Raw genomic sequence first — 10,671 nt, forward strand, 5'->3', positions numbered from 1 at the left:
CCCCAAATTCCCAAACTACCAAATCTCCCTAAATTAGATTGAAAACCCACACCTCTCTCGAAAGATTGAAGACAATATATTTAATTAAGAATTAAAATCTTTGTTTTACTGCTTGAGCTTTTGAACCCATGCCTTCAAACAAATTGACTTAATTTTTAACATACAACTCGGAATCCCAGTTGATTTTTGTATGCATAAAACTTAAACAATCAATAACAGAAACCAGTTGGTGGTGGTCGCACAGGAGAGAGATAAAAGAAGAAGAAGCAGTAGAGAGAGAGATAGTTTTGTTAAAATATTATTTTGTTATTATTTTACTTTATTTGTTTATTTTAAATACTTAAAAAGATTAAAAATTAAAGAGGGTGTACCATGGGTATTTTTGGAAGTTAAATAGGGTGTACATAGTTAATTTTATATTTTAATTTAAACATTAGGGTGTACTCAGTTAATTTTAGGGTTCATTTACCAACACTCAAAGAAAATTCTACCATATTTGTCTTAGTCTAACAATTTTGCAATTTTGTTTTTCAGTTTTGTGATTGGTTAGCTGACTAATTTAATTAGACCATTATTTATGGCAAAACCACACTTGTAGTCCCTATGGTTTCCAACTTTTACCACTAAAGTCCCTGTGGTTTTAATTTCGTCACTTTTGCCACTGTGGTTTAGGATTCTAAGCAATTTGAGAACACTTCTCAATTTCCGTCAGATTCCTTTTAGTTTCATTAAGGCCTCAGCTCTTGCTATTAGTTATTGAATCAGTGGAGGGGGATTAAGGTAAAATCCCTTGCAATTCATAGCACACGTGGCCCTAAAATAACCCAGCATATTTATTCTTCTTACTCCAGAGAAAGAGAACATAGAAGCTCGAATCCTCAAACACAAATTAGGGATTTCGTTTGGGTCTTTTAGGGTATAATTAAAAAATTCTCATATGTGCATAACCAAAATGATGAAGAGCATAGGAGAAGGCAGTGAAAGCTCGAACAAACCAAGTTTGAAAGAGCTTGATTATTTAACTTAGTTTCAATTTGATACAGGGGCTTTCAATGGTTAAAGTGTTTGTTACTTTCAATGATTTGTTTTTTCGATTGTCTGCATGTGTTATAGATTTGTTTTTTCAATTATCTGCATGTGATTTGTTTAAAAAAGAAAATCAAAATTTTATGAATCTTGAATTAAAAAATTAAAAAAATTCACAGGGACCATTTGTGATAAATGTGTGAACCTCAGGATGTTTTGTGATATGTATATATGCCACATCAGCAAATTAACGGAGTTTTTGACGGAATCTAACGGTGATCACATATATTAACCTTGAGGACCATGAGTGATACAAAAAATCATTAATGATTTCGTAAACCTTAGGGACTTTTTGTGATAATAAGCCGTGGTATAAATACTCTCAACTGACAACACATATCCGGCGAAACCCTAACATTTCAAGGGCTTCGAAATTTTTTTCATTCCGCCTCTTTCTTCCTCTCAGTCACTCTCTCTCTCGCCTCTGCCTCTCTGAGTCTCTTGCCTCTGCCTCTCTTTCTCTCTCTCCAGATTTCTCACACGATCTCTCTCAGTTACTCACTCTTTCTCTCATCCGCTCTCTCTCGCCTCTTTTGTTTTTCCAGATTTCTCAGTCACTCTCCCTCTCTCAGTCACTCACTCTGTCTCTCACCCGCACTCTCTTAGCCGCTCTCACTCTCGTCTCCCTCTCTTGATTTTTGTTGGTTTGAGAATCGATTTGAAGGCTAAGGAAAAAGGATTGGCTTGCTCTGTTTATTTCTGAGAGGCGACCGCTTTTTTCGAAACCGTGGTTATTTGAGGTTTACAAAGCACCGACTTCTAATAAGAAGAAGAAGACGACTACGACATAGCCGCAGCTCAAACGAAGAAGACCACGACGACTTCGCTCTTCTCTCAGCCACCCATCTACTGTCTCGGCTGAATCGGAACCGAAAGGCCTAGGCATCCTCACTGACAAATTGCAGGAGGATCCGTAAGGCTAGGGCAAGGTAACAATGGGCGTTGTGCTTAGGGACGACGAGGCAGCTTTCCGTAAGATGGGAGACCATGATTTGATCAATTCTTACCTGGTTTATCGCGCCAGAGATACTCTCTACTCTGTCTCGTCGGGTGATACCGAAGATTACCGGCAGCTCCTTAGCGCTATGAACCCCGAAGAGCTTGGCGCTAATGAAGTAGCTATGCTTGTGACAAATTTGAAAGCACTAGCTGGAGCAGTTGCTTACATAGACAACGTTCTACATGATGAACTTCTCTCTGCAATTTCTAACATGAGCTTGTGGAACTATAAGCCTGATGTGATGGATGCATTGATTGAATTCATTGAATCCTTGGCCACTTCAAGTGGGAAGTATGTTGATTATTGTTTGGAGATGCTCACATGCCAGTTCTTTCCACCTCTTAGTTTGCCACTTCCAAAAATTCTTGCAAGAAAGGACGGAGTTTTATCTCGTGTGCATTCATCTCTGAAATATATAGCTGATTTGGTGCCACTTTCCCCTGTGAGACTAGTGCGAATTGTTTTAAATGGGAAGCCAAAATATTGTTTTAATACTATTAGTACCCTTAGTCTTGTGATATACGTAGAGAACATGTTGAAATTGGAGAGTGGCGTGCTTGGAGAAGTAGTTCGGATCCCAATGGTTGCGGGTGTTGTGGATTTGCTGGTAGAACTCGATGTGAATATTGGATGGGAAGACATAGAAAATGAAACTAGTGAAACGAATATTTGAAATGGAGCTTGAAGATGGGGACGAGTCTAGAGATGATGATAGTGAGCTTCCAAGACAATTAAGTCAGAAGATTTTAGAAGGAAATTCAATTGCTGAAAAATTAGATAGCTTGATGGTGTCAACTTTTGAGCATCTTGAATCTTGTCAAGTAGCTGACCGTTTGATCAAGATCTTTGATACTCTTCTCGAGTTATTTAAGAAGACTATTATGACTGCACACAAATCAAAATTTGCCCAGTTTGTGATATTCTATGCATGTTCTCTTGATCCAAAAAACTGCGGTGTGACATTTGCTTTGATGCTTGAACATGCCTTCTTTTTCAGTACCAACTCTCCACATCACAGAATGAGTGCCGTTGCTTATCTTGCTAGTTATTTGTCTCGTGCCAAGTTTCTGTCAGTCTTTGTGGTTGCTGGCACCCTGGGAAGGTTGGTGGATTGGTGTGTCAAATATGTCAAAATGCAGGATGATGAAATAAATCCAGAAGCTCATAGAATATTTTATTCTGGATGTCAGGCTATCATGTATTTGCTGTGCTTCCGAATGAGATCAATGATGGATGATCCTCAGCTGAAGCCATGGCTTGTTCGTTTGCCTTTAGAGTCAATTTTGAATAATAAGTTGAGCCCGTTGAAGGTGTGTCTGCCTTCCATTGTGTTGGAATTTCTACGGCAAGCAAAAGCAGCTAGGTTATTCATGACATCTGAGAAATTCAATTTTGATGACTACCTGGAATCAGAACTTTCGAGGGAATTTGGTGGGAGGGAAAGGCTCCACATGTTCTTCCCATTTGACCCATGTCTGCTGAAAAAAAGTGACAGTTACATCCAGCCAAACTTCATTTTCTGGTCAATGGTTCAACCTACATATGATGACGAAGATTCCAGTGATGAAGATGTCGGTGAAGCTTTTGCGGGTGACGATGATGGTGGAATGGATTATGGGATTATGCAGAGCTTGGAGGAACGACATTTTGATTTTGCTGAAGTTGGCTCTGCATTGAACAAAATGTCAATCACACCCTAGGATTCCTTACATAGTAGGTTTGGCGGTGCAATAAACAAACCCATGCGAATGCCCTCGAGAATTAGACCGTCAACTAGTCCAGAGTCTCTGTAAATTGAAAGTGTGTAACCCCGCTTTACTTTTGTGGAAGAGACATTATGATGGCCTCATAGGATTGTGGCAAGCTGATGATGAGTGAGATGCGTAGTCGTAGACTTATTTTTCAAGTTTCATTTATACATTTATTTATGTAGGGTATTATGGAGCCTTGCTTTTCTGGCCTCAGTTAACTTAATCAGAACGTCTAGTATGTCAATATGCCTCCTGATGAGGTTGTTTTAAAGTAGTTGATGGAATTTTTGTGTCCATTTCAATGTGGGGCAAATACTCTCGACACTAATTTGGTCTTTATCTACAATTGCTCAAGCAACCCTTTTTTGTATGTCATCCTCTATCAACTGGCGAAATTGCTCAGCAATGACAATTGTCTACATTTACTAGCAAAAACTCTAGCTATTTCTCTACAGTTTCTAGTAAAAAATGAAAAAGAAAGGGCCTATGCATTGCTCTGTAATTTTCATCACTTATTCACGATGCTCTGAACAAAAAGTTAAAAATCTATATAGAAAAGAAAATTCTACCATATTCGTCTTAGTCTGACAATTTCGCAATTTTTTTTTCATTTTTGTGATTGGTTACCTGATCGATTTTATGCTAATTTAATTAGACCATTATTTATTTATTTATGGCAAAACCACACTTTTAGTTCCTATGGTTTCCAACTTTTACCACTAAAGTCCCTGTGGTTTCAATTTCGTCACTTTTGCCACTGTGGTTTAGGATTCCAAGCAATATGAGGACACTTCTCAATTTCCGTCAGATTCCTTTTAGTTCCGTTAAGGCCTCAGCTCTTGCCGTTATTTATTGAATTAGTAGAGGGGCATTAAGGTAAAATCTCTCGCAATTCATAGCACACGTACCCCTAAAATAACCTAGCATATTCATTCTTCTTACTCCAGAGAAAGAGAACACAGAGGCTCGAATCCTCAAACACAAATTGGGGTTTTCTTTTGGGTCTTTTAGGGTTTAATTAAAAAATTCTCATATGTGCATAACCAAAATGACGAAGAGCATAGGAGAAGGCAGTGAAAGCTCGAACAAACCAGGTTTGAAAGAGCTTGATTATTTAACTTAGTTTCAATTTGATATAGGGGCTTTCAATGGTTAAAGCATTTGTTGCTTTCAATGATTTGTTTTTTCGATTGTCTGCATGTGTTATTTCTGGAGAATTACATGATTTGTAGCCTTTTGTACTGGGTTGAGAATTAATAATTTGATATAGGAACTGAAGAAGTTCCTGTAGAGCTGGCTAGGAATGTCATCAATGAAGAGGGTAATATAGAGGAAAATAGTGAAGAAGAGTGATAAGACATGCCCCGGATTCCCTCTCCAAATCTATGACGAACCCTGCTTCCCGTCCAGACCCACTTTCCTAAAATGTTCTTTACCCCCACTTTAAACTAATACAGACTTCGACTTCTGCCGAAATTTTGGTAGAGTCTCCCCTGTAAATTGAATCATTCCCAATCTACAGTACCTACAAACGAGCATAAAAATAATCCCAACTTTCAGCATGCACAAGGTGAAGGTACACACAACAGTTAAGACCATTGAAATGGGCCTTAGGCCCTCTACCTGAACTTAAAAACGAGCAACTAAGAGGAACTAAGGATTAAGTTTGCAACTCGGGAAAAAAAAAAAAAAGTAGAGAGTGATAGTAAAACATTACTACGAAGCGAACAACGATGATGCCTTGACGTGGCGGTCTCAACCTCGAATATCTAGAACCTGGGGAGCGCAAAATAGAAAATGTGAGTGGACGAAAACAAAGCATTAAATATAATTTATATTCAACATAAATAATCCCCTCCATTTTAGAAAATAATGTCATGCAATAAAATCCTTTGTTTACGTACATATATACCAACCGATACTCATAAACAATTCAATTCAGTAAAATTCATACCATAATACGATAAGGAAAACTATATAATTAATGCTTCTAAAATTCTTGGAAAACAATGTAAATTTGTTCATTTAATCCTTATTGTAAAACCATATATTCAAACACCAAAGTAAACACGTTAATATAAAATATAATCATCAAAACCCAAAATCCTTTTTCCTATTACCGTACCCTTGCAAAAATATAATAAGCCCAATAATTTTCAAATATCCAATCTCAATTCTGAACTTCATTTCAAATGTTCATACCTATGCAAAGTACTCTCAATGCACATGCAAGGACGGACCCAGGATTTCAAATTAGGCTGGGCTAGATTTACATTACGTACAAGCCTTGAAGGGAGGAACATAATTAGTGGGATCGACGTGTACAGATTTCCAATTTTTTTAAAAACACAAAACCTATATTAATTAACCAAAACAAAAACTCACACTAACCAACAAAAGAAATAAACTCATACTAATTAAACAATTAGAAATGTAGAAACTATTTTTTTCTTTCCAAAAATGTAGAAATTATTAATGGTTTATGGCGTAAAACATGAATGATTATAATTAAAAATATATTGAAATTTTAGGGGACTATAAGGGGCTGACCTACTTTCATTTGTTTATTTTTAATTACAAAACCTGTACAATCAAATGTTTTGGCCAAGCCAAAAAAATATATATAATTTTTTTAAATAAAAAATTGTAAATCCCTAATTGATACTTTATAAACTCTAAAAAGTCCCCAAATTTCAACATCAACAAATTTAGACAACAAAAGAAGATTAATAATTGAAGATTAATTTGGTTTGCTTTAATTAAGCATTGAAGGGCATGGTTAATTGGCGTGTAGCAGGGATGATTGGCTCTTTCTTCAAAAAAAAATTGTGTGCATGCATTGACTATGGGATGTTTTCTGCGCAAGAGGGTGTGTGGGTTTGCTTGGGTGGGCTGGGAATATTACCATAGGCTAAAATAGCCCAGGAATGGGTCCGTCCCTGTGCACATGCTCACGAAACCTCAATCTGGAAAGTAAATCCACACATATACCCGTATACATATACATATATACATATACATATACACACGCACACACATTTACCACACTATCATTAAGTACTGGGGAAACAATCCAACCCGGGGATTGTTTGACTAAACCACAGGATAGCAACACATTACCCTATGACCAGGGTTGAGCAGTCCAACCAGGGGACTTACTGGCACTACCCTAGTCAACTAGACAAACTTACATCCACATTAGCCCAAATTTTTTAATAGATTCAATTAAAACATCACACATTAACAACTATAACCACAATACACTAGAACCTGTTATAATGATATCATCAACATATAAGAGTAGAATGATAATATCATTCCCAGTATGCTGCACAAACAGACTTGGATCAGAATGTGAAGATTTAAAACCAAGAGTAGGTAAGTAACCTGTGAATTTGGCATTCCAAGCCCTTGGAGCCTGTTTAAGACCGTACAAAGATTTTTTCAGTTTGTATACAAACTGTGGATGAGTAGAATCTTCAAAACCAGGAGGCTGTTTCATAAAAACTTCTTCTTCAAGATCGCCATGTAGAAAGGCTTTCTTGACATCAAGTTGTCGCAGTTTCCACTGGTTCGTAGCAGCTATGCCTAACACTAACCTCACAATTGTATGTCTAACAACAGGACTAAAGGTTTCCCCAAAATCAAAACCAGGCTCTTGGCTAAACCCTTGAGCAACCAGTCTGGCCTTATACCTACCCACTGTACCATCTGGATTTCTCTTTATTTTGTAAACCCACTTACTTCCAATAATATTTTTATCACCTGGATTAGGAACCAAGAGCCATGTGCCTTGCATATGAAGAGCATCTCCTCTTTCATTGCTTGTCTCCACTCATAAGAAAAAGAAGCCACCTTAAAACTAAAAGGCTCATCTAATTTAAGAATAGCATGAAGACAGGTAAAATAACCTTGATAATCTGGAAACTGTTTGGTCTGAACTATACCATCTTTAGCCCGAGTGTTGTGTAGATACAGCTGCACCAAAATGGATTCAGTTGCATCCTCAACTTGTGATACTCGCAAGTGCACGAGCCGTTCAGTAGTATAGCGTATGTAAGTGCGAGGTCGATCCCACGAGGATTGGTGATTGAATGATTCAATTCATTTTCCCTACACAAAACAAAAATGAAAAAGAAAGGAAATAAATACAAGGAAGAAAGAAATAAGTAACTCAAGCAAATAAGTTCCCAAGTTCAATTTAGATTAATGGATTGATTCTAGCTAAAGTATGATTAAGCCATGGTGTGTGGTCATAACCTTGTGTTCCTAATTCCCTAATTTGATCATTTGTTGTCTAACCTAAAATTAAGCATTAGGAACCCATTAAGCATAGAAGAACATTTTAAACAACCAAGTATGTATCTAATCCCTGTTGTCGAATGTCCATACATACTCTTCCTATTCATAGTTCAATTCGAATTAAAGCATGGTGTATACTCTTAATTCAAACCAAGATAGCTAACATGCAAGCCTAAATGGTGATCAATCCTTCAAACTAGCATATTAACTTATAAGCATAATGAATAAGAACAAAAACCATAATTGAAACTTGGAAACTAATCAAACTTAAAACTAAAGGAAAGAATTTACATAACAATGAAAATTAAGTAGAACTTGGAAAAACTTAAGGAGAATTTCAGCACAAAGATCTCATTATAACAATTGAAAACTAGAAAGAGAAACTAAGAGAATTTGAGGGAGAGAAGGGAAGGGAGCTCTAGAGAAGTGTTTGAGAGCTCCCCCCCTTGGGGTCTGTTTACAAGCTTGGGAAACCTCACTATATATAGGCCTAAGGAAGCTGAAAATCTGAATTAAGTATGGCTAATGCATACAACACTTGTTTTATAAAATCTGAAATGGTTGATGCACTTCACTAATGCATACAACACTTGCATTATAAAATCTGAATTGGTTGATGCACTTCACCAATAAATCCCACCAGCAGCCCTAGCTCATCTTCATGTCACCATGACCAAGCTTCCAACCAGAAATAATAGCTCATCCTGAGGTCAGCATGACCAGCAACTTCAAGGGCTTACGAATTGGGCTTCCCTTAAGCAAATTAAGACTTTAAGCACTCAAACTTGAAGTTCAGAATGTCTTCTTTCCAGCCATATATCATTTGGGCCAATCCAAGGTCGGAGGAATAAGTTAAGGCCGAAACAAATTGCTAACTCATTTTCCGCGCTGATAAGATCCATCCTGAGCATGGTTCTGTGTTTGCTAGGTAACGGACTCCAAATTTATCCAATGGGGCTGAATTTTGGATATGTTATAGTACACACCAATTGGAACAACTTTCATGAAGAATGTGGCCTCATTCGAGCTATGTAGGTTGTTGAAACAAAGCTTGCAATATGACCTACGAAACTGGACTGGCAGGGGGCTGTAGCCAAAATGAGTTTGTCTTTAAGCTCTTCATCCATTCATCCAAATTAGGCCTTAACATGCTTGAATTGCATGAATTATGCTCTCTAAAGCCATCATTATTACCTAAAGCTCAATGAACTGAAAGATAAACACAAAAAGGATTAAAAGCACAAGTTTAACTCAAAAACATAACCAAATCATAAGCTAGAATGGTACAAAATGATATACAATTATGAACCGATCAAATACCCCCAAACCTAGATTTTGCTAGTCCTCGAGCAAAACAACACAAAACAAAGTTAAAAACAAAACAAGAAGTTAACTAGACCACTTTCGTAGGTAACTCGATTGCATTGAGCGAATGCAACAAGCCTTTAAACCTCTAGGCATCCCTAGTAGGAGGAGTTGTGTCTCCTGAGGGTTTAACAGTTACGATACCCACAAACCTTTTTCTAACTCTACAAAACAAAATGGTTAGAAAACTTATTAGATTTGTTAGTTCTTAAGCAAAACCAAAACCAAAAACAAACATAAAAATAAAAACAAAACACAAAACACAAAAAACAAAAAAAAACAAAATCAAAATAAAAACTCAAAACAATCTTTCCGAACATTTTGTGAAGAGAAATGACTCATGCACATGACTTAAACGTTTTGACAATAAAAGCTCAATTTTAGACATTATTCACAAAGCGGCAAAGTTCAAAACATAATATGCTCAAAGTGTAGTAGTGTGATAGCCAAATGCAACAAATTCCCCAATCTTAGTTTCCACACAATTTCAAAAATCATACCAAGCACAAATGCAACTTCAAATCTCACCAAAGTTGTCCTCTCACAAATGAATCACTCAGAAGAGGGCTACAATGCAACACTCAGTTATAGACATGGGATTAGAGTTAAATCATAAGGTACTTAACTCAAAAATAGGAAGATGAAGAACTTGCATTAATATGATCTCAAGAAGGAGGCCAAACACTTAAAAGTAGAAAAATGAATGCAATTCAACCACATGACATTTAAGATCAATTTAGGTCTTTATTATAGGTTGTAATGGGGCCAAGGGTGTAAGGTGAGTGAGAAATGAAAGGTATGGATAATACAAAGTCCAAGGAACTCACAATGTAAGAGCATAAAAAAATTGTTTACAAGACTTCGAATCATCACGATTAGATTTTTTTTCTTTTACATGATCAAAACTCCTTATACCTTCATTTACAATGATTTAAACTCCTTTCCAAACACCAATGAAACCCAAAAACAAAATTTCATTCAACTACCATTTAATCATAACTTTTTTCTTTTCTTTTCTTTCACCAATTGTGTGATTTTCTTTTTTTTCTTTTTTTCTTCTATGTAATATCCCTTCCCAAACTTAGCATGAAAAACACATCCGAATTAGAGCTCATGAGTTCCTTAGAAAGGTAAATATTTGTTTTTCGGGCTAAGGCGAGGAAATAT

At 36.6% G+C, this 10,671-nt stretch overlaps 1 pseudogene; it reads left to right on the plus strand.

Annotated features, from left to right (window-relative positions):
* The first annotated feature begins 1,426 nt into the window (after positions 1–1,426).
* On the plus strand, positions 1,427–4,159 carry LOC110752495 (uncharacterized; annotated as a pseudogene).
* Positions 4,160–10,671: the final 6,512 nt, after the last annotated feature.

This window comes from Prunus avium, chromosome 2 (genome assembly GCF_965620075.1).
Source record: "Prunus avium chromosome 2, drPruAviu1.hap1.1, whole genome shotgun sequence".
NCBI lineage: Eukaryota > Viridiplantae > Streptophyta > Magnoliopsida > Rosales > Rosaceae > Prunus > Prunus avium.